This window comes from Peromyscus maniculatus, chromosome 13 (genome assembly GCF_049852395.1).
Source record: "Peromyscus maniculatus bairdii isolate BWxNUB_F1_BW_parent chromosome 13, HU_Pman_BW_mat_3.1, whole genome shotgun sequence".
Lineage (NCBI taxonomy): Eukaryota > Metazoa > Chordata > Mammalia > Rodentia > Cricetidae > Peromyscus > Peromyscus maniculatus.
The window spans coordinates 21,791,402-21,816,703 of record NC_134864.1 but is presented as its reverse complement, the minus strand read 5'-3'; the positions used below and the strand labels follow the sequence as shown (position 1 = coordinate 21,816,703).

The 25,302-nt window shown below is 40.0% G+C and overlaps 1 long non-coding RNA gene across 1 annotated transcript; it reads left to right on the top strand.

Annotated features, from left to right (window-relative positions):
* Nucleotides 1–680: 680 nt before the first annotated feature.
* LOC121821877 (uncharacterized) lies at nucleotides 681–23,143 on the top strand. Its single transcript, XR_006062747.2, has 3 exons — nucleotides 681–1,553; nucleotides 20,449–20,531; nucleotides 22,956–23,143. It is a non-coding gene; the product is annotated as an uncharacterized LOC121821877 (long non-coding RNA).
* Nucleotides 23,144–25,302: the final 2,159 nt, after the last annotated feature.

The window sequence follows — 25,302 nt, the reverse complement described above, 5'->3', positions numbered from 1 at the left end:
GACATGCTAGGCAAGGGCTCTACCAACTAAGTTACCATTCCCCACCCCTCACCATGAATTTTTCAATAAAGGAAACCCAATCCATTGATAATAAAAATTTATCAGTAACACCAAAAGCCAGACGTAACTGGTGATTTTTAAAATAAGCCAAGAGTGGAGAACTTTAGAATTGCTAAAGGCAGGGTATGTAAAGCCAAAACACCCTCAAAAGGGCACAGTTTGACATTCATAGCAAGAAAACCTCTCCTTTTCAATAGCTTGAACACAGAGCTGAAATACATGGGTAAGATGCGCAGAGAAGCAGACGGCATTCCAGACGGATCCCACACTTATCAGAGCTACATTATCATTTGTATTTCTGAACTTATTTCTGTATCAGTAAGTTATATGGTTCACAGATGGTTTAAAATCATATTTTCAGTGTTCATCAGATCAAGTACATAAAGAACTATAGGCGTTAGGGTTTTTGAGTCATTAAATTTTGGCAGACAGCTGAATGCCAATTATTTGATTGGTTTAATATTTTTTCCTCAACACTGGAGTATAAGATAAAATGTGCATTCCAGTTACACCATAAGACATGCTACGCCTTTGGGAGTGTTTACTTATCATTCACCATAGCCACAGAGCCCAAATATTCAGAAACACCAATCTCTTGGGATTTGAGGCTTATTTTTGTTTATTGGGACAAGAGCCACTGTGTATCCCTCAATGGCTTCTTGCTATAAAAACCTAACTGCCTTGAATGTGTAGAGGTCCTTTTGCTTCTGCCTCCCGGGTGCTGCCATGGCAAGCATGTGCTACCATGCATGTTTCATGAAACCAATCTTCAGAGAATTTCTTTGACTCTCTAAAAATGCCAACTGCATTGCCAAGGGGATATATTCAAAAGAATACCACTGTTGCATTATCACTTGGGGGAAAAAAAGCCAATCTACACAATTTACAGTTAATGCATGTCAAACACAAAAATACTGTGTTAATAGTGAACTAACTATTGAAAACTGATTTGGGACACTAAGAATATCAAAAGCTCACATCTATCCAGTGTTTCCAATGGGCTAGTCACTACATTGTATGACATTTAATTGCTAGAGCCATATGAACTATCAAAGAATGTGGCAGATACAGTATGTTGCCCTGCTTGCAAGTTAATCAGTTAGCCTTCTATCTTTTTATGGATGCTAGTAGAAGACAAGAGACTCTTGGGTCCAAGACAAGGGACGTTATTACTCACGGAAATAGAGGTAGCCAGAGCGCAGGCAGTTTCTTAAACCACTTCTCCAAGCTTCAGTTGCCACAGTGAATCCAAGGAGAGATGTAATGTGCATACAAATAGTGGGTTACATTACAGGCCAGAGACTCATTCAAATTCAGGAGAGCCGAATCTTGTAAAACGGATAGTAAGCACCCTGCCACTTCTTCTAGAGGGAGACACCATCACTATCCTCCAAGGCTATTTACCAGAAAGGACAGAGGCAATCAGGGCCTCTGCTCTCCTGACACACAGGAAGGTGAGACATCCATGAGGAATCGTCACCTGACATGATGAGGTACTGCAATCATTTCCCTTACAAATGAGGAACTTCAGGCTTGGAGACAATGGCTTTAATTTAAGAAGACTTTCAGTGAAGGCCTAGGCATTCACTTTCTTTCCAATGGGAATGTTTCATTATTTATCAGCTCATTTCATTTATTACATGAAGCATGAGCCCTATAAAGCCCAGGTTCTCAACCTGTGGGTCACGATCCCCACAGAGGTCACATTGCATGTCAGATATCCTGTATATCAGATATTTGCATTACAATTCATAACAGTGGGAAAGTTACAGTTATGGAATAGCAATAAAGTAATTTTATGGTTGGGGTCACCACGACGTGAGGAATTGTGTGAAAGGGGCGCAGCATTAGAAAGAACCACTGCGTAAGGTGTGATGGATGAACTCACAAACTGTAAGAGTTTTGGGCATAAAGATGTACCCTAAGATATGCTTTGTGTCGGGCATCTTGAAAAAATACATTGTGGTGTCACCTCTGGGATATCAACTTAAGGTGTGACTATAAACTTCATACGGTTTCACATCTTCTATACCTGCGGGAAGATATACTGCAGTAGGAAAAACATGATAAAGCCTCTGGGACCAGGTAGCATCAAGTTGTGATTCTGCTCTGGGCTGCTAACTCTTCTGAGGTGTTTCCCTGTGTGTGAACTAGGGGTCCCCTGCAGGTGAGCTCCCAGTACAGTGCTCTGACCCACAGCGTGCATGCAAGGCAGCCTTCCACAGTAGGAAGCAGTCCTAAGTTGGAGGGTGACAGTGAAGTCTCTAACTTTTATTGCTTTCCCAATTTGGAAAGTTCAAGAACAAACTCAGAAGGAGATTTTTAAGCCCTCCTTTTTCCCAAAAAAAGCCTTTTCAGGCACTGAGGCTGTGTCACATTGAATTCAACCCTTTTCATTCAGATTCATTTTAAACATGGAGTGAAAACGTTTCAAGCTGTCAAAGCACTCACTGTTAGCAACAGAATAGCTGTTGTTCTTTTAAAAGGTCTCCTAATGTTTCTCTTACGGACTTGAAGTGGGAGAGCTTCGATTTCTCTGAAAGGGATGTGAATAAAATCGTGTGGTCGAGACTAGTGCCTGCTGGAGCTCAGCCATCTACATGTGCCGCGGTCATGACTCTGAGCCTTACGACTTTGCGCAGGGATTGTGCTGTGTTTCCAGACGACTTTGTTGATTTTCCAGTGATTCATATGGGAGAGTGTGGAAGACGGAATTGTTTTTTTCACATTCACTTAAAAGTTACTGTGGTGGTATTGTGTTTCCCAAAGTATTGTGCACGCTAATAAATTTATCTGGGGTCAGAGACAGAACAGCCACAATATTGAACATAAGGATAGGCAGTGGTAGCGCACGCCTTTAATCCTAGCATTCCAGAGGCAGAAATCCATGTGTTCACGGATACAGCCAAGCATGGTGACTCACGCCTTTAATCCTAGGGAGTGATGGTAGAAAGCAGAAAGGTATATAAGGCGTGAGGGCCAGAAACTAGAAGCATTTGGCTTGGTTAAGCACTTGGCTGCTTAAGCTCTTAGGTTTTGAGCAGCACAGTTCAGCTGAAACCCATTCTGGATGAGGACTCAGAGGCCTCAAGTCTGAGGAGACAAGACCAGCTGAGGATCCGGCGAGGTGAGATAGCTGTGTCTTGTTCTGGTTCTCTGACCTTCCAGCATTCACCCCAATAACTGGCTCAGGTTTGATTTTATTAATAAGAACTTCAAAGATTCCTGCTACAAGTTACACCACAGACACCAGAGAAAAGCAAGAAAAATTGCCCGCTCAGTGGGCAGGCTGCTCCAGAGGAAGCGGCACGTTCAGCGAACAGTTGTGTATTCAGCAGCTGGGCCCTTGCATCCGTTGGTGGGTTCTTCCACCCTGTAAACTTTAATGATTTGCCCTCCTCACAGACTCCTGTCCACGCTTGCTTGATGCTGATTGGCTCCGAAAGCCTCTCAACTTTAACTAATAGCTGCAATCCAAATTAACAATAACCAGGGATGTATGGGAATGACGGGTGCATTCTGGTAATTCACTCCAAGCTGAGCTTGTTCTCTGCCTGAAATACAACTGTGGCTCCATGAAAAATTCTCAAAAACGTTGAATTTAAAATGAGCACTGGGTAGGATAAACAGTCGTTGAATAATACTTAAACTCCGCCATCTGGTATTCTAGTTTTTAATGTGCACTGAATTTCTTTTATTAGGTGCCTATTTGTGATTCTTTCTGTATAGACTTTTCTGCAGAAGGAGCTGAGTAAACTGGGGTGGGGTAGGAGTTATGATTCAGGACCACTTTTTTTTATAGAATGTTCTTACAGGGAAGCCCGGGGCCGTGAAAGCTCAGCTGCTTTCCCTAGGGGGCAACTAAAGAATCCCTGACCAAGTTGCCCTTAATTCAGAGAATTCATTTGTGAGACTCCATATGGGTGGTGTGTGTGGAGGGGAAGGAAAGAGTCCCTTGGGGAAGGAGGGATGAAGGGAGGGCCCAGAGACAGTAAACAAATAGAAATGACTAGCAGTACACAAGCATAGCCTTTAGTGGGGGGGGGGGGAGGGGATTGGGAGAGCATATATAGAATTTGGGGGGAAAATGAGTTGGTATTATGAAAGGATCGTCACACTTGTAAAAGCAATAATTCATTTTTTAAAATTATTTTAATTAAATAATTAAATTGGGCCTGGAGAGATGGCTCAGAGGTTCAGATCGAGGTCTGCTCTTCCAGAGGACCTAAGTTCAGTTCCCAGCACCATTTGGGTTGCTCACGGCCACCTACAGCTCCAGTTCCACTGAGTCTCAAGCCTCTGGCCTCTGTGGGCTCCTGCTTGCACACACACAAACTCGCACACATTCACATATAATTTAAACTAAAAGAGATATTTAAAGTGAATGCTCTTTTCTGAAAGTCGTACACTGAGCCAGCCACTCCTGTGATTTAACATGGCGTTTGTATGAGAGATGCCTTTCTTCCTGATGTGTGAGGTTCCACATCAGCTTACCCAGAAGAGGCACATGACAACAATCATGAACTATACGAAGCTCCCTGACAGAAACCTTTCCACATGCCTTATCCCGTTTGATTGACACAGAGCAGAGCTGAGCGGCTCGGCCCCGTTCGACATCTCACCGGCAGGGTCAGCCACTGAGTGACAGAGCCTTCAGGTCAGTTCTCGTTTTCAAAATTTCAACTCTAATTCTTACGTTTCAAATTAGCACTAACCAAAGTGGGAAAGATAGGCTGCCTGAGCTGCAAGGAAAGCCGCGATCTACCTGGAAGGTGTCTTCTGACAATTACAACTGAGCTGCCTGCGGAAATTTGATTCTGATACCAACTCAGAAACAGAGCCTGTAATCTCCACAAACTGACAGCAAGGCCCCATGGCTGAAGATAACACACACACACACACACACACACACACACACACACACACACATCTCATTGAACACAGAGAAGTCAAGCTGGTGCCTCCATAGAGCCTTCACTCTTGTGTTCTAGAATCTTTGGTACAGGAAGGTATTCTGCACACTGTCAAAAGAGAAATGTAAACACCACAGAGGCCACCAAACCTCTGATCTATACTTTGTCCTGCCTGCAAGATATACTAGTGCCAATGTGGCACAAAGCTTGTGGGAGTCACCAACCAATGTCTGGTTTAATTTAAGACCCGCTCCACAGGATGGAACCCATACCCGACACCGCTTAAGCGACCAAGAACCTGAGACTATATAGTCTGGGGACCTAGAATAAAACCAAGTACTATTGTTCTTAATAATAATAATTTTAAAAGCAGCAATAAAATGACTCCTAATGACATTCAGAAGTCAGTGCCTTGTTCAGCTATAATCAGAGAAATTTCCTTTGTTGGCAGATAGGAACAGATACAGAGGCCCACAGCCAGACCTTATGTAGATAATGAAAGACGTTGGAATACTCAGCCCTAAAGGGAATGTCTCCATCAAATCCTTCCCCCTGCAGAACTTGCAGAAGAGGAGGTAGAAAGGGTATACAAGCCAGAAGGGATGGAGGACACCAAGAAAACAAGGTTGTCTAAACTCGTGTGGACCTCACAGAGACAGAAGCATCAAGCACAGGGCCTGCACAGGTCTGCACCAGGTCCTCTGCATGTATACTATGGCTCCCAGTTAAGTGGTTTTATGGGATTCCTAAGTATACAAATAAGTGGGTCTCGGATTCTTGTGCCTTCTCTTGGGCTCTTTTCCTTCTATTGGTTTGTCTTGTCCAATTTTAATGTCATAGTTTTTGCTTTATCTTATTTTTTTATTTTGTTATATTTTACTATTATCTCTTAGAAGCCTGTTGTTCTCCAGTGACAGACAGAAAGGGAGTGGATCCAGATGGAAGAGGGGTTGGGAGGAACTGGGAGGAGCAGAGGGAGGGGAACCATAATCAGGATACATGATGTGAGAAAAGAACCTATTTTCAATAAAATGAAAAAGTAAAACAAACAAATAAATAATAGAACCTGGAGCTGGCCGTGTGTGTGTGTGTGTGTGTGTGTGTGTGTGAGAGAGAGAGAGAGAGAGAGAGAGAGAGAGAGAGACAGACAGACAGACAGACAGACAGACAGACAGACAGACAGACAGACAGAAGGACAGAGAGAGGGACAGAGACACAGAGAGCTTCCTGAATGAACACAAAAGAAACAGTGGAATCCAGACTTCCCCCTTAAGGTCTCTAACCCATTGCCTCTATGAAATCTGAGTTTGGTTAGAAGTTTTCTAGGTCTTTTTTAGTTCTATCAGACCGAATGTCAAGGATGACTGGAAGAATCCACTGTTTATATATCAATAATATTATAGTGGCTTAGCAATACAATGCTAGTTACATAATTTTCTAATAGTGTTTAGGAAAAAGATAATATAAGCCTTTACTAAATAGTTATTAAAGCACTTTACCATACTAATTTCTACAGGAAATTGTGCCAAATATGGTAGGAAGAGCAAAGCATGAACCAAGAAGCTCCTCTCCTCTCAACAGTATATGCTATAGTTTGGGGTGTCTTGTACCACATTCACTGCCAAAGGACCACCAGACACAGAATGCTCTGGGAACTGAGACAGGAGGTAACCTTAAGCCTTAAACTGCAAGTTGGGTTCAGAAACTCAGGGACTGGAACAGAGACACAAGGTTTCATATGCCATCTGTAATTAGCATATCTCTTTCGAACAAAAACCTATATGAAAGTGAGATTTTTGCATGGATGATAATGACATTATGGTCATCTGCTGTCTTGTGGTTATTGCAGCTCTCCTAGGAAAATAAAAAGGGAAAATTTCACTCAGTACTTGAAGGTTAATTAATGCAAGTACACAAACCCACACCCTGCCCCAAATTCAGGTACCAGTGTCAACCTTGTCTTCAAAGTAATATTTCTTTCTGTCTTGTTACATCTCCAACAAGATCTACTAAGGATGATCACTCAAATAACCATTTCAATCTCTTTCTTTCTCTTTGTACCCAAAAGTATTAAAGTGGTCCAGAATAAATAAACAGCAAAATAACAGAACGGACAGACAGCAGGACACACTACTAAAATACCAAAACCAGTAGTCTATAAATGACTGAACTGACATATACCAATGATCTGTAACTGTAGCTCTGTACCTGTGATGCCATCCTAAAAACCAAGCAGCTTCCTGCTTATGCTGAACTTGTAACTACACACACAGTGCAGATCTCCCCCCATGAAACGAGTAAGATGGATGTCAGAGCAGACCATGGACTATATTGAAAACAGAGCTCAACAGTGGATTGCTCCAGCAGCAGATTAAATAAGTAATACATGAGCATCAATTCTGGATACCCTTCCCGTTTAAATTTCAACACCGCATCAAACATCAAGCAACTGTATAAGATGCAGGAAGGAAATTATGATAATGTAGCTTGCAATATAACTTGATTTCAAATAACATCTTTCACATAAACTGGTATCCAAAGTGCTTTATGAAATAAAATAGTGCGAGAAAGTGGACGGCATGTGGTATAAATAACAGGAAGCAGTAGAGCAACCGGGCCCTGTGTGGAGCAAATTAAAGCTTTCCATCATAAAGCCAAGAGCAATGGGAGAGGGCATGCAAGAATCACGTGGACAATCTTAGACGAGGTACAACAAACTTGACATTGTCAAGAAAGCCATGTATGTCCATGGCTTTACTTTTTTAACGAAATAATCACGATTTTCCTTTAGTAGACTATTTGAGTGGTGGAATCAGGAAAACTGCACTTTTGGGTGCTTTAGCTTGCATACTGGAGTCAAGCATAGAGGACCAGGAGTTCTGTGTGAACAAGCACACACCTCTACCTCCAAAGGGCTGACTGCTAAAAGTGACAAGTGGCCAGGCAGCAGCAACCTCCTCTTACCACGCTCATCATAGTACAGAGACAGGCATTACCATCGGCCTGGCCAGCTCACGCCTTGGCTCTCGAAGAGCTATATGGCCCAAGATGTAAGCAGCTCAGGCCCCTGTGTGCTCATCTCTAGCATGAAAATGATAATAATGGCAATAGAGTAGGCTATATAAACTAAGCAAGAATTCATAGGAAACAGCATAAGGTCATTTGCATCGTCACTGGAAGGTTTAACTGCTCTGCTGGGGAATGGACACAGAGTCCCACCCCAAACCAAGAAGCTATCCGTTACCTGCTGGCAAAGGGAAAAAAAAAAAACCACTGGAGTTTTACATTCCTGGGTAGGCCCGTACTCAGGAGTAGCTAGGCAAGACAAAATGAATTCAATGGTATTTTTATGGACTGGCTTTGTTTTGACATTTTTTTTGTCTTATTAGTCTTTTGCTTATTTGTTTTGATTTGTGTTTTGTGGATTTTTATGTTTCTCATTTTTTTTTGTTCTTGTTTGATTGATTGTTTTGAAAGAGAGAGAAAAAGAACAAAGTTGGATGGGTAGGGAAGTGGGGAGGTTCTGAGAGAAATTGGAGGAGGGGAAACCATGATTTCAATAAAAGAGATTATATCTGCTCTGAATACTCCTTATAAAGGTGAGCTCCACACCCTAGGGGAAATCCAGAACCACCATTAAGTCTGTCAAAACCCCATAGTGCTCACATAAAGTCATCAGGATTCACCTCAGATCACTTGCCCACAACATACAGTCATTCACAAGCCTTCCATCATGTGCCCACAGAGGATGTGGCCTTGAATGGTATGACTCCGACATACCATGACTTTCCATTTGTAATCAAAAATCTGAATCAATAGAGAATGGACACTCCTTAAAATTTCATAGAATCCAAAGCAAACTTTTTGTTGAGATTTCAGAAGGACAGTTAAGGCATATGATATGAGCTCTGACTCCCTACATTATGGCTTTACTGTGTCCCTTAACTGTTATCTCTGTCCTGGATGGCTTCCGTGAAGGTTCCCTCTAAGGAACCTATAGCGTACATCATTTCTTCAGGATTGGTTATAGATTGCTGGATACAAATTAGCCCCCAATTCACACAACAATTGCTCACCATCATAGCATTTCTGAGGGCCAACAATCTAGAGGTGGAGGTCCAGTTTTATGGTTCTCTCTCAACATTTCTCATGAGGTCTCTGCAAACTCGGGCTGCCAGCCAGGACCTTTGGGACCACTTCCATGGGCATTCATGTAGCTGTTGGCAGGAATCTTTAGTTTCCCACTGTACAGATCACTTCACAGGATAAATGATGATCTATGAAGGTACTAAGGAACTGAGAGAACAAGACATTACCCAGTGTATCCCCCTAATCGGGTTTCACAACAGCACACCATGATGTCGGCCAAAGTTTACTGGTCACTCACACTGATCCTGACACCATGTGGAATACCAGGGCATGGCTTCCAGGAATATAGCTATCTGTGCCCCTGTGGTTATTCTTCTATCCTGGCCATGCATGAACATCTTTAGCATATCAATGACATGATTTAGTCTGTCTGTGTCTCTATTCCTTCCAGTAAACCTCCACTGAACTGGTGTATAGTGCTGAAGTTTTCCTTTCAAAGCACAAACTGAATCATTTTTCCTACTACACAGAAGCTCTTTAAAACTTTTACCCTTCGAACAAAACTCAGGTTTTTAAGAGTCATTTTATTTTTGATTATGTGTATATGGGGGAGTCTGCACACGTGTGAGTGCAGGTGCCTGAATGAGTCCAGAAGAGAATGTCAAATCCTGTGGAGCTGGTTACAGGAGGTTGCTAGCTATCCCATGTGGCTATGGGGAACTGAACTTGGGTCCTCTGTAAGAGCAGTATGTACTCTTAACTGCTGATCTATCTCTCCAGCCCCAAACCTACGATTCTGAAAAGCATGAGTTATTGGGATAAAGGATCACGTTTCTGTAGTGACTGCAGAATCCACCACACCACCCTGAGTTTGAAGAGCAGTAAGTTGACCAATTCTGACTAGCATCAACAGGTATCACCAGAAAACAAATTCTTACTTCTTTTTTAAGCCCCGCTAGGCATTGCTAAAGTGTTCATACAGATAGCCCTCTACCCTCTTCTTCATGTCAGCATCTCCTTCTCTGTGGGTCACTTCACCAACACCTCCTTTGGGGAAATCCTCATCCAGAACCACCATCCCTTCCTTCCCTGAGCTGTATTTACCCTCCATTTGTCTTTCTCCTTTCCTACCATTTACTCTTCAGAAGGCAAAGAGGCACCAGCCAATGCATCTATGGTCAACTGATGTCTGGGCTTTTTTTTTCACAAGTGGAGATTCCCAAAGCACTCGTTTTCTGAAGAACCTGCTAATTTGGCAACTCACAGAAGAGTCTGTCTGGAGGAGTCCAGGATAACATGCTTCCTTCCTGGCATGAGGAAATGGTTGCCTTTCCCGCAGTCCCTGACCGGCAACATCAGATCGTGATCTTTTAGTGCTGTTTGTACAGTGACCATAGGGACTCAATCCAAACCTGCCCCCTGGAGGCCTGAAGACCTAGCAGTTGCCCTGATAAGTACTGACTCCATTTCCGCAGGCTTTGCTTAATCTGCACTTCTGAGGGGCGGAAATCCTGACTGTCTTATTCTATGTATGTGCTACCACATCTTTCTTTTTATTACGAAAAGCTATTGAATCTACTCTTTAAAAAATATAGAAATGATGAATAAAGGGTAGATTATTGAATCTACTCTGAAAAGAAAAAAGGGAAAATATAGAAATGATAAGACAAAAGGTAGATTATTGAATCTACTCTGAAAAAAGAAAAGAGAGAATATAGATATGATAAGAAAAAAAAGGTAGATTATTGAATCTGCTTTTAAAAGGCAATTACTAGTTTTAAATATTTTACATTGTATTGGATTTTTGTATATTGTATACAAATTTTGTATTGGACTCACCAAATTAGGATACATAATGAAGTTTTTGTCTGAATTTGTCAAATGTTAATGGACTGGACATTGTTAATGTAATTCTTGACTATATATATTGTATATACTTATTGTATATATTTTTCTAATATTAGTTACAACTTTTTTTTATTTTAGACAAAGAGAAAATGTGGTGATATTTTATTTGTGCTCCCCAATAAAACTCATCTGAGGATCAGAGAACAGAGCCAGTCACCAACTTAGACATAGAGGTCAGGCGTTGTGGCACACACCTTTAATCCTATCACTCGGGAAACAGAGATTCATCCAGATCTCTGTGAGTTCAAGGTTCAAGGCCACAGAGGGAACAGAGCCAGGCATGGTGGCACACATCTTTAATCCCAGCACTTGAGATCTCATGTCTTTGCTTGGGAAGGACACACACCCCTTTAATCCCAGGAAGTGATGGCAAGAAGCAGAATGGTAGATAAGGCTTGAGGAACTAGAGGCTTTTAGGCAATTCAACTAAGATACTCTGGAGGCTGAGGATTTCAGTCAGAGGATTCATGGTTGGGGAGGTAATAGCTGGTGGCTGGCTTGTTCTGTTTCTCTGATCTTTCAGCGTTCACCCCAATATCTGGCTCCAGGATTTTTTTTTTATTATAAGACCTTTTAAGATTCGTGTTACAAAAAGCAAAGAGCTTCTTTCCAGAGTCTAACTGGGTCAGGGCGATCCCACTGTCTGATGGTGTTCTGACACTGGCTAGTCAGCGTTTAGTGAATATGTTCAGTTTCCTGCTTGTTTTGCTTGTCTTGTTAAAATCATTACATGTACATGTGCACACATACCCAACCCCCATCTCCTCTCTCCTACATGCTTCCTCCCAATCACCTGGTTGTCTCAGCTTCTTAGACCTGAAAGCAGGAAGCACGTGAAGTTCCCTTCCGAGCTTTTGTCTGTACACACATGAAGTTTTCATACGGCTGCATCATAATGTAAGTGTTATATTTTATTCTCCTGACTCTTCACATAAAACTGTTAGTGAGATGACTCATGGCCTTCATAATTCACTGAAAGGATTTTCATGGTTCACCTGGGATCAGGTCCCACCTCTGTGATTTAGGAGTTGTATTTCCTTGGACAATTAATTAACCTCCATGGGAATCACTTCATCTCTAAATACAGTTGACAGTATCTGTTCCATGCTGTCGAGAGTAATTAATGAGTACAGAACGCAAAGTCTTAATGCTGGCATACACTAACTGTCCAATAAATTTTAGCTAAAAAAAAAAATAACCTTCTTAAAATATAAATGCTTACAATGGCAGAGCATTCTATCAGGTGAAAAATAAAAGTTTGGGGATATAGCCAGTCTGATATATGATGCAATGCTTATTATTGTAATCATAATCTCTTTAAATTCCAATTTCAGCCACTCGAGCCTAATGCTTCTCTCTTGTCCCTGAGAGTAGAAATGTGTCTTGTTCTCCCTTCCTTCATCCTGAACAGGCACTTGTCAAGAGAGCGAATGAAAATACTCCCTTGCTGGTATTGATGTTGAGGGTAACCTCTGGCTGATTTCTGAGTTTGGGGGATAGTCAATCCAGCATGCAGCAGGAAGTAGGCATTCGGGATATTTACGCATCAGGGGAGTCAGTGGTTAAGGACCCAGTAAACAGCATCAGGCTTCGCAAAGACCAAAGGCGTGTTAATAAGGAAAGCCACCAGCTTCCCAGATTCTGTCTGAACCCTCCAATTATTTGTGGAACCAAGGAAACAGGAAGAATGAATTTTGCTGATAACTTGAGAGGGGAGGAATTCTTTGGCTGGGAAGTTCTTTTCTCTTTAATTACTAAAGCTCTGAAAATGAACACACCGCACTGATTCACATGACATTTCCCCTTCCGGCTCTGTAAATAGGATTGTTGCCAGGCTGGTCAAACAGCGCATACTGAAGTTTCATGAGGGTTGGATTTTGCTTTGTTCTAAAAAGAAAGAACTCTTATCATATTGGTAAGACTTCTTAATTGTAACCACAGAATACTTTTTTGCAAATCTGAAGGGGAATGGAATGGATGAAGAGTATTAAATATTTACAGAATATTTGGTAGGGCCAGGGGACAAACCTGAGAATCGTTTGAGAATACCCAGCCACTTCTCTAGCAGAAACTCTGTGGATGTTCGTTTGTGGTATTAAAGAGCTTGAGGCTAGATGTCAGAAACATTATCACCCCAGCCCCCAGGAAATGAATCTTTGTATACCTGGCTCATCAAAAGATTGGCATCCCTAGGTACATTGCCTCCTGATGTGGTCCCCCTAAATCTGTCTCCCAAGGACAGTGTGGTTAGAGGAAGTGAAGTCATGGGCCTGCACCTTAGTGTAGGAAGCCTGGGAATACGAATTATCTGGCTTCCACTTTGGTGAGGTGGGGCATACAATTCTAAGTATATAATCATCACAATGTAGGGAGCGTGTCTGAAGCCATCAGGTAGTTTGGGTGATGAACAGACATTATAGGGTCAGACATTTTGGATGTTCTGTAGACCCTGTGAATGTCTGTCCCTGAAGAGAGAGATGCTCTGTCTCACATGCTTCTCAGCCTGCTGGTGACAGCCCCACATTTCCCTGGTCCCACAGGGACCCTACTCTCTCCATTCCTTACCTCACCACCATGCCTGTGGGGATGTTGAGATGATGGAATTAAAACTGACAAAGCACGTGTGTTTGTGCACACGCGTGTGTCCTCATGATGCAGAACCTCACCTTTGATATAGTTAGACATAACCGTAACAATTTTAGAAAAGGTATTACAAAGTTAAAGTTGTTTCCCAGAAATTTGAAAGCATGAAAAGGAACTAGAACACATAGATAATTATAAAATGTCTTGGGCAAGAAAATAATATACAATTTCATCATCATTATACATGCAATTCTAAGACAGAATGCTAATTAGCCACTATAATTGGACATATAATATGATAGTCAATGTTTCCAAATAGTAATTGCAGTCAGGTAGGGGAAAGCATATTTTCTTGTCAGTGTTATCTTCCGAAGCCTTATCAGTCTTAGACTTTCCACACTAAGAAGTATTATATCTATCTTGTTAAAGTCAACCGTAGGTCAAATAATTAGTGTATGGAGAAAATTAGTAACGATTTGTTGAGGTAACTGTAGGCACGATTTCCATGACTGCTTTAATTAGTGGTGTGTTTCTGACAGAATCATCCATATGCTGGAGATTTTCTGCTATCATAATAGTAGATCTTCAAATATTCTTTCATATTCTAAATGCAATGTGTCTATCATAGAAAATTTAGAGACCATGCTAAACAACAGAGAGAAGCATATCCTCATTTGTATTCATTCATTTACGGAGCTGTGACACAACACTATAGACCTATGACTTAACAGTGGATGGTCATTCTTCCCCAGTTATAGAACCCGGGATCTCTCATCAAGGTGCCAGCCAGCCAGGGCAAACCTGAGTGTGTGTGTGTGTGTGTGTGTGAGAGAGAGAGAGAGAGAGACACAGACAGACAGACAGACAGACAGACAGACAGACAGAGATGCCAGCCAACCAGGGCAACCCTGAGTGTGTGTGAGTGTGTGTGAGTGTGTGTGAGAGAGAGACAGACAGACAGAGACAAAGAAATAGACAGAGATGTCAGCCAACCAGGGCAACACTGAGTGTGTGTGTGTGTGTGTGTGTGTGTGTGTGTGTGTGTGTGTGTGTGAGAGAGAGAGAGAGAGAGGGGGGGGGAGAGACAGGGACAGACACAGAGACACAGAGAGGTAGAGACAGACAGAGAGACAGAGATGCCAGCCAACCAGGACAACCCTGAGTGTGTGTGTGTGTGTGTGTGTGTGTGTGTGTGTGTGAGAGAGAGAGAGACAGAGACAGACAGACAGACAGAGACAAAGAAATAGACAGAGATGTCAGCCAACCAGGGCAACACTGAGTGTGTGTGTGTGTGTGTGTGTGTGTGTGTGTGTGTGTGTGTGTGAGAGAGAGAGGGGGGGGGAGAGACAGGGACAGACACAGAGACACAGAGACACAGAGAGGTAGAGACAGACAGAGAGACAGAGATGCCAGCCAACCAGGGCAATCCTGAGATTGTGTGTGTGTGTGTGTGTGTGTGTGTGTGTGTGTGTGTGTGTGTGTGTGCGCGCGTGTGTATGTGGGAGAGAGAGAGACAGAGACAGAGAGAAAAAGATGCCAGCCAACTAGGGAAACCCTGAATGTGTGTGTGTGTGTGTAAGAGAGAGACAGACAGACAGACAGAGACAGAGAGACAGACAGAGAGATGCCAGCCCAGGTAGCCCTAAGTGTGTGTGTGAGAGAGAGAGAGAGACAGAGACAGAGACAGAGACAGAGAGACAGAGACAGGCGGAGAGACACACAGAAAGAGCCCTCTCTAGTATCCCTTCTTATAAACACTAATCCCTCTGTAAAGAGTCACTTTCACAACTTCATCTGCTAACCCTAGTCACCTACCTAAAGCCCCACTCCTGGATGCCATCCTATTGAAAGCTAAAACTTCAACCTATGAATGCGGGCCACAGTACTCAGCCCGTATCATGGTAATCAGAAAAATAATCCCAGACACGTGTTTTCATTTTGCATAAAGTCAAAAGTAATCGTGTAATTTATAATGATTTACAATTCACTTTTTGCTTTTTATTTAATATTATTCTGAGACTTTTTACTTAGTTATGTTATTACATTATACAATGTATATTAAAAGTATTTTTAAGTTAACCAAAAAAAACTAACTAGACCCAAAGTCTATACATCTTGATGAACTGCTATTCAGTTATGATAGATATTCTGAAGCTGTGGAGCTTTACATAAATTTTGGTGTGAGATGTTTTTGTTTCCAAGATTTTTATAATAAAGTTAATAAAATTTTAAAGTATTTAAATGTCTTAAAATATTCTGTAGATCAGTGTTAACAGTAGAACAGAATTCTACTATGGATATATATTCTATTAGTTTCTCAGTTTGCTTGTCAATGGAGAGATATTTACATTTTTGCTAATTTTTAAAGATTGTTGTGAAGAATATTCTAGTAACTTTTATTGTCATTGTATTCCTGAGGTTCCTTACATGGTAGAATTTCTGAGGATATATATATGTGTGTGTGTGTGTGTGTGTGTGTGTGTGTGTGTGTGTGTGTATCTTCATGTATATATACATATATATGTATATATGTATATATGTATAAGCTTTTAATAGCATTGCCAAATTTCCCTCAAGAGAGTTTATTGCAAATATATTTGCAAGCAGCAATAGAGAATACCTATTACTGACATCTTCATTCATAATTATACTAAAGGAAGGCATTATCATTTAAAGATGTTTGTCAAAATATGACACTATCATTTCAGTTTACTTTTTAAAAGTTTTATAGACATGTTTAGTCTGCCTTTAAGCTTAGAGTTGGTCATTTGAAAGATTTTCCCTGCCCAAAAGTTGAAAAAGCTCCCCACATGTATTTTACATTTTAAGGTTGTATGGAGGAAGCTAAAGAGGCAGCTGAGTGGTTAAGAGCATTTGTTGTTCTTGCAGAGGACGGGGTTCTATTCACAACACCCATACCGTAGCTCACAACTATCTGTGACTCCATTGCTAGGGGATCCAACACCCTCTCCTGACCTCTGCAGGCAGCAGGCATGCATCGTGCACAGACATACATGCAAGCAAACACTCAAACAGATCAATATAAAACTACTTTAAATTTATATTTATAATCCACCTTGAGTGTATTTTGGACTTAATATTTATTTCAAATGATTAAAAAGATGTTCCAACGTGGATCCTTTTGAAATTGAGTTGAACTACACACAGGATGTTGCGTCTTGCACAAAGAAATAGCTTCAGGAAGGTACACAATAGGCCTGAGTCCAAGGGTCCTTACATATTCAACAGTCCTCCTGGTGTGGACTCAGGGGCATGTTACTGTAGAGGTCACACAGATTGGCTCAAGCCAGGTGCTGATAACCTTGGTTTGTGAAACATGGTGTCAGCTTGGCCTATTATAACTCCCTGGATAACAATCTTGAAAATTAAATTTCCTCATCTACAGTTTGCTTCCAACATAGGAGGCTGTGCATATTTGGTCCCATAGGAATAACCTCATTTTAATTCTGAAACTAAAAGTATGAAAGCTAAAGAGATAATTAATTTTGAAGTCTCAAATTAATTCTTAATCTTTCTTGGCATTTACAACAACAACATTGATTTCTATCAGGATTTTTTAATGTAAATAGCTATATGATAGAACATAGAACTGCATTATCCAATTCACTTTAAGCTGCCACTAGATGAGATCATTAAGTCATTGCCAAACTAATGTGTACTTATATCTAGATAACCATGACATTATCTGAATTTGAGTCAATGGAATGTCTATTTTTGAATTAAAATGTATGCTATTAAATATTGCAAACTGGTAGTAGTAAGCAAACAAATTCAATAACATTTCTCTATGTATATTCACAATAATCAATTAGAAAACATAATTTATGACACAGTGAAATTATTAGATTTGTAAACTACCCAGGAATAATTCTAACAAAAGATGTGCATGGCTTATACATAAAATTGTTACGTATTATTAAATAATTTAAAAGTCCTGAAAGATAAAAAGGTATACAATGTTTGTGAATAAAAAACTAAATAGTATATCAGTCTCTAGTAATTAGATCAATTCCAGCTAAAATGTTGTGAATACAATTTTTTGTATAAATAAATGTGATAATACAAAGTTAATACATAATAATCCAAGATTTATAATAGTCTTCAATTACTTTATACAAATTAAACTGAATATTGTATAAATCCAAAAGAAATAGTAGGATAGCAAAAAACAGACAATTGGTTGGATAAAACAAATCTAATTCAAATTAAATTGTTATATCACTTGAATCAAAAATATATTCCAAGACAACTAAAAGCTTTGATATTTGAAACCATTCAAAGTAAAGGAAGAAAATAGAAGTTTGTTTTCATTCCAGGATAGGAAGAAATGTTCTAGAAACTACGAAACACAAAGAAAAATTATAATTTTTTCCATATTAAAATTTAAAACTCCTGTGTATCCAAAAATACCACAAATAAGGAAAATGGAAAGTTTGAACTGTGAGGAAATTGTTGGAAACTATAATCATATTCATGGCAGTAGGTAATTTCTAAGAAAAGTAAGAAGAAACAGGGAAGTTGTTTCTTTTTTTAACAAAATATATAAAATGAATAGTCAAAAAATGCATTATACTAAGATTTGAAAAGCTGAATGAAGAGTGTGTGCATGTTCAGTACATGTTTAAAATGCTGTCACTTGAAGGGAAGAATTTGCTCTAACCTTCAGGATTTATTTGTAAAGAAACAAGCATATCTCACTACAGAAGCTCTAGTATCCCTAGTAATCTCAGAGTTTGGGTCCTTTTATTGTCATTTTTACAATGCTACCTAAGGTATAAGTTTAGGAAGAAATAGGTTTAGAAAATAGCAAAGGGAATATAGTGGGGATTTTATTTTGCTTTGGGTTTGGAGATTTTGTTTTGTTTTGTTTTGTTTTGTTTTAACTTCTAGAACTTTCTTACAGGAGCTAGAGTTATCATAACTGTTCCAGAAACAATGATTCCTCCAGACACATGCAGACTCTGAAAACTATGTTTCCAAACTCCTATATAATCTGTAGAAATTTTATAAATACATATTTCCTATCATTGGTCTGATTACCAGACCTGCTCATCTTTAGCTCATCATCTACGCAAAGCAAAACTAGAAATCATCATCCCATTCTTTGCATGGCAATGCCCAGCTCTGCCAACCACATGCCTCCATGTCATGCTTCCTCTTTCACAATACTGCCTGCCATTTTTATATATACATTTAAACCTCTACTATGTAAATAATCACAGTAAATTGTGTCCTAAGTAGAGAAGGCAAAAAGTCATAACCATAACATTACAGAAACTTGAGTCAAATTGTTGGAGCTACTTTTCTCAGGCTGTTATCAGTCTTTACCAAGCCAAACTAACTTTTAAGGTGTCCTCCCGCCCCCCTTGGGTTGATAGGTGGGGCTGGAGAATTGTCTCAGAGGTCATGAATGCACACTGCTCTTGCAGAGAACCTGAGTTTAGTTTCCAGTATTCAGGGTGCCTTACCTTGCTGAGCCTGAAATATGGACCCCCTCATTCAATCACATTTGCATCAGCTGTCTCTTGTTGATGTTTTCCTTCACTGGTTAAGATTTTCTTCAATTCCTTTTCACAAGTCAGAAGCTTAGCTGGGTGATGTCTTGCTCTGAGGTCATCACTTTATACCATTTAGCAGCAGCCTCTTCTTTAAACATTTTGTCTCCTTGAACAAAGGACTCTGCTCCACTATACTTCCTGGTGCTCCTTTTCTCCTCAAACTGTATATTTTGTATTTTTCCTTTCTCAGCTTGCTCCCTTGCATTATAGATCTTAAGAGTGACCACTAATAACCACATGACACAGTCAATACTAAATTGACTTGAAATCTCCTATGTTAACACCATTAATCCAAAAACTCTTCAATTTAGCCTCAGGCAGAATTTTTTGAACAAGGGCAGAAAGCAGCCATAGTCTTCACTAAAGTATCATAAGAATGGTCTCTAGGCCACTTATTAACATTTTTCTCCTCTCAAACCTCTTGAGCCATACCCCCACAGTCCAAATCACCCCCAGGACTGTCTTCCATGCTTCTTTTGGGATGGCCCCTTGAGCACCACTTAAAGCATTCACTGGCTTTTCTAGTCCAAAGTCCCAAAGTCTTCCCTATCCCTCCAGCAAACATGATCAGGCCTGTGACAGCAATACCCCACTCCCTCCTACCTCTTAATTGGTGTTCTATTGCTGTGAAGAGACACCATGACTAAGCCAACTCTTATAAGAGAAAGCATTTAATTGGGGGCTTGCTCACAGTTTCAGTGGTGTAATCTATTACCATCATGGTGGGAGCATGGTGGTGTGCAGGCAGACACTGGAGCAGTATTTGAGAGTTGCACCCTGATCCACAGGCAGAGAGAGAGAGACTCGGCTTGGCATTGGCTTTTAAATCTCAAGCCTACTCCCAATGACATACTTCTCCAACAAAGCCACACCTCCTAATCTTTCTAATCCTTTCAAATAGTGTCACTGCTTTATGACTAAGCATTCAAATATATGAGCCTAGGGGGCCTTGGACCATTCTTATTTAAACCACAACAGTTTGCTTGTTTGTTTTTGTTTTGTTTTGTTTTGTTTTGTTTTGTTTTGTTTTCTTTTGTTTTGTTTCACTCTGGTTTGGTTTTCATTCTGCTTTCAACCTCTCATAAATCATGTCATATATCCCAGCTACCTGCCATAACTGAAAGAAAGCTTTGGCAACTCATTCTCATTTTATGAGACACAAGACTGGCATTTTTGTCTCTTTAGATATATTATCCTTACCCAGCATCACCTATCTGCTGTATAACTGTTCTTGAAAACTGTAGAATTCACATACCTTTTGATCTGATCAGGGAAGAGTTTCAAAGTACCAATACCAAACTTGTTCCTTATTTTAGAAAGTTGCAAGAAAATACATCAAGAATGAAAATCACAATGGATGAAGATGCTGTGTAAGGAAGACACTACCTGTTCCTTCAAGGTTTGCTTTGGGGATTACTAACTGACTGGAGTTGTTCAACTAGCTGAAGTTTAGGAGGACACAGATGGATTCTTTCCTACCTTCTTGTTTATATGGTACACTATATTGTGATTAATTGACTAACCAAATTTGTCACCTGGATGTACTCAAAGGATTACCTGTGATATTATTTATATGTATCCTTTCCTTATTGGTAGAGAAAATTTGAAAAATATACTTAATGTTTTTCACTTGGCATTGCATAGTAAACATAAAATATAAGTGCTTAGAAGTTTTTAGACCTTAAAGTTGGCCAAAGTGAGTATGAAAATTTTTTTATAAAATCAATGAGCATGTTCTAGTCATGTTTTACTGGAATAATTGACTATGCAATCATCAGCCAAAAAAATATGTACTCAATTCATGCCAAAAGTGTATCTCAAAAAATCATTCATTTAAATAACACTCTATAGCATTTCAAAGTATTAGGTTGGTTTTAATATATGTCGTTTATTGAGAATTCATTTCAAACCAAATTGTTTTGGCTCTTCTTGTCCTCTCTGATTCTTTTTATCACTTAATTAAGGAAAACAGTTCATTACCTGTAGAATCTTGAGCAGACATAAATCAGGGAACAACAGACTTTAAACAGATGTTTCTGTTCCACCAGAAACTCCCAAATACCCAGCAACCACTTCCCAATCACCACACAGAGGCTTATATTAATTATACATGCTTGGCCAATAGCTCAGGCTTATTACTAGCTAACTCATGCATTTAAATTAACCCATATTTCTGTTTATGCTTTGCCACATGATTGTACCTTTATTAGTATGGCACATTCATCTCCTGATCTCTCTGTGTCTGGCTGGCGACTCCTGACTCAACCCTTTTCCTTCCCATCATTCTTAGTTTGGTCAGCCTGCCTATACTTCCTGCTTGGCTAGTGGCCAATCAGCATTTTATTAAACCAATTCAACTGACAAATCTTTACAATGTACTAGAGGATTATTCCACAGAAACAGCCTAAACCCCATTTAGTGCCCTTTCTACTAATTGCATTAGAACTACCATTCATCTTGTTCCCAAGATTTATTGGTTGATTGGGTTAAGGGTGCATTTCAGTGTTCACTCAAATGTTGGTTTGTGTCATTTCCTGGAGCAGTACAGGCAGTGCTATTTGTATCCACAGTACATTCTTGTATACCACGGCATAAAGGGATTTGTGGTAACACAGAGCACTTCCTCCTCACCCCACAACAAGAGTCATAGCTGAAGGTTACAGTCTAAGTATACAAAAGCAAATAAATTATGACTATTTCCACTTAAATTGCCATAAAAATGAAGGCTCAACAGTGATATCTTCCCATAATAATTTTAATCAGTAAAAACCATACTCTATAAAAACAGATTTGAGCCTTTCAACAACATCAGTTGTGAAATGGGAAAATGTACTTAAAATGCATAAAATCAATTTAAAACTTGTACCACAAATCAATTTAATAAAGTCAATATCTTAATTTTCTTTTAGAATTTTAGAATTTTAGAATTTCACATAGAGGACCATTGTGTTTTGTTGCTCCAGATTTTCTTTAAAAAACAAACCCAGTGCATCTCCAGTTATGGCTACTTTTCTTCTTTATATTCCAATGTACAGTCATTCAGAGTCACTTTAAAAGGTAAAGGGAAGTGTGTGCGGGATGACTCTGAGGAAACTAGGGAAAAGATGATGGTGTTGGTTAGGTCCTCTCATGAAGCATCTTGCCCTTAAAACCTCCCTCAGTTCTTCACATGGCTCAAAGCTGCCTTTGTGGCTACATGGAGCTTTACCAGCGCCATTTCCTTCTGACCCATTGGGGCTGTCACTGTTCTATTTCTGTGCCTTACAAAAGCATTGGGTGGGTAAACGCATAGGAGAATAATTTTAGAGATATTGCGATTGACCTGGCAAGATTTAAATACACAGGGCATAGCAGGTAATGATAATTTGCCTCTCATGTGATCTTGGTACTCAGGGTAGCCATGTAAGGTGATGGACATCTACAAGGTAGGGCCTAGGAGAAGGTACTTAGGTCAATGGGGGCATACACTTACAAGGGACTGTAGAGCCCTTGTCTCCTTGTTTACTGTTTCAATATGTGATCTCTTCTTCCCATGGGTACTCGTGACATTGGCATCAACAACCAAGGTGTCCCTAGCCACAGTCTGGGTATCACCATTAGACATTCTGACCCTAAACCTGTGAGCTAAATATTTCTTTTTGTTTAATGAGCCTATTTCAGCTGCTTTGTTTGGGTAACAGGGAAAGCTAAGACAATGAGTTCCAATTTCTTTCAAGTATTTTGTTCCTCGTTCCCTGCAAGGCTCCTATCTCTTGTCTTGAATCTCAGTTGCTTTGGTAACAAACTTATCCATGCCACTTAAAACAAGGATTGTCTCTTGCAGCTTCCTTCAGAGCCTCTTGGAACACTTGCCTGTGACACTCAGCTTCTAGGCTTTGAAGAGGCCCAGGAAAGCATGTGGAAAGATCTACATGGAAAGAACCGAGGTCCCCAACTGACAGGCTAGTTGAGTAACCATCCAAGAGCCAGTGGCACTTAGACAAATCTGACTAAACCACTTTGAGTCACACCAGCTGACACTATGTGGAACAAAGTAAAGCTGTCCCTGTTGCATCTTCCTCCAACTGAAAACTTGTGAGCGATTAATAAAAGATGTATGTTGTGGAATATTCCTTTACACTGTGTAAAGATATGTCTCTCTGATTGCTTTAATACAAAGCTGAATGGCTAATAACTAGGCAGGATTTCTGGACAGAGAGGATGCTAGGAAGAAGAAGGCAGAGATGCCAGGAAACACAGAGCAAACAGAACATGCAATATGAAAATGAGGTAATAAAGCCAGAGACAGAAAGTAAATTAATAGCAATGGGTTAATTTAAGTTAAAAGAGCTAGTTAGAAACAAGCCTAAGCTATCAGCTGCACTTTTATAATTAATATTAAGTCTCCGTGTCATTATTGGGGAGTCACAGTATCAATGAAAAGGTCTGATTGTAGATTTAAATGATGGTTGTGCTGACCTAACAAGTTTTGAGTGGTTGTTACATGGAAACAGATAACTGCAAAGAAGAGAGGGGTAGAGGAGAAAAACAGCATTTCAAGTTTGAATAAACAGAGGATGACACTTTCCGTAGTGAGAAGACAGAATAGTCTATGGGAATAGTATGAATAATATGGGATGGATGAATAATATTGCTGGAAAACAATGAAAATTAATATTTGGGTTTAGTTCTAATTATTGATCCATTTATTAGACAACCCAATTAAATCTACAGTTAATTGCAAGTTTATTCGAGAATATACATAGCAGATAGTGAAAGCTTTTATGCCAAAAAAATATTAGATTCACTATTAAATTACTTGGATAATATATTGTAATAACTGTCATAAAAACATGAGTTATTAAAAAAAAATTGAAGATCACCACTGGTCCCTGTCTTCCCCAGGAAGTAAATTACCTTAAAGTGCATGAACCAGCAGCATCAAAACTACATTGACTTTCTCCTTACTTCTGAGTTTAATACGGCTTCGGCTCTCATTCAGCAAGTTCCAGTAGAGGTCTTGGTTGTGAATAAGTATGATCCCATCAAGGAAGAGGGAGCAGAAAGACACTAAGAGCCAGACATGATGGACGTTTACAGCAAAACAGGATTTGCCGGAAACGACAGGGCTATCAAGCATATGAGCACACAGTAGCTGTGGTTGCACGCACAAGACCACGCCAGCCAGAATTACAGCTTGGGCAAAGGGAGGAGCTCGTAGAGTCCCGCCCACTAGCTGAGGAGCAACTGGAAATTGATGGCAGCTCGGGGAGGGAGAGTTAGTTGTCTTCAGAGATATAGTCCCTGAGAGGCAATGCATGCTCCATTCCATTGCCATATACCTGTGCACACACAGGCAGCATCATTGGACTCAGTGGGTTCTTTTTTTTAAAGTGTACATGAAGTTGCGTGTAAAAAGTGGTGGGGAAATTTGAAAAGGAATTGGAGGAGAGGATACAGAGGGTAGATTGGATCAAAACACATAATATACATGTGTGAAATTTTCAAATAACTAAGAACGCAAAAGATACCATCCCAAATAAGTTAAGGTTAAGTGAGAATAATTATATTTAAATCATAGAAATAAACGCGCGCGCGCGCGCGTGTGTGTGTGTGTGTGTGTGTGTGTGTGTGTGTGTGTGTATGTAATGGTGATATACCTATTAAAGGATGTCTCCTGAGATTATACATACATGCAGTTTAATTTAAAAGCTCACTGTGTCATACAAGGTAGCCACATGACAACCACATTGGCCTCTTTTTTCTTCCCCAAACAAGCAAAACCCCCAAGTGATCTGTCCCTTTAGCCAATAATCTGAAAGAAAACCAGCAGTGGAAGGAGCAGACACGCCTCTGTTTATTTATGAAGACCCAAACCGTCTAGAGTGTCGACCCTTGCGTGACTGAGGCTCCTCCTGCCGAATGGTTTCCAGTAAGTGCCTTCTGCTAACCCGTTGATAGGGAGGTTTGCATTTTGCCCTCTCTCCACTCTGCTAAGGAGAAACATGACAACTGCTTTTAATAAAAGCGCCAGTAAATAGACTCTGAAAGTTGAAATTGGAATTATTTCACTTCTTTTAGTGTGTCAAAAAGTTTTAAGGACATAACCCCTAACATCTCTCTGGTGAACCAAAAGTCAATATATTTTTACAGCACTTAACTTTTCATGGAATGGCTTTCACCTCTTTCAC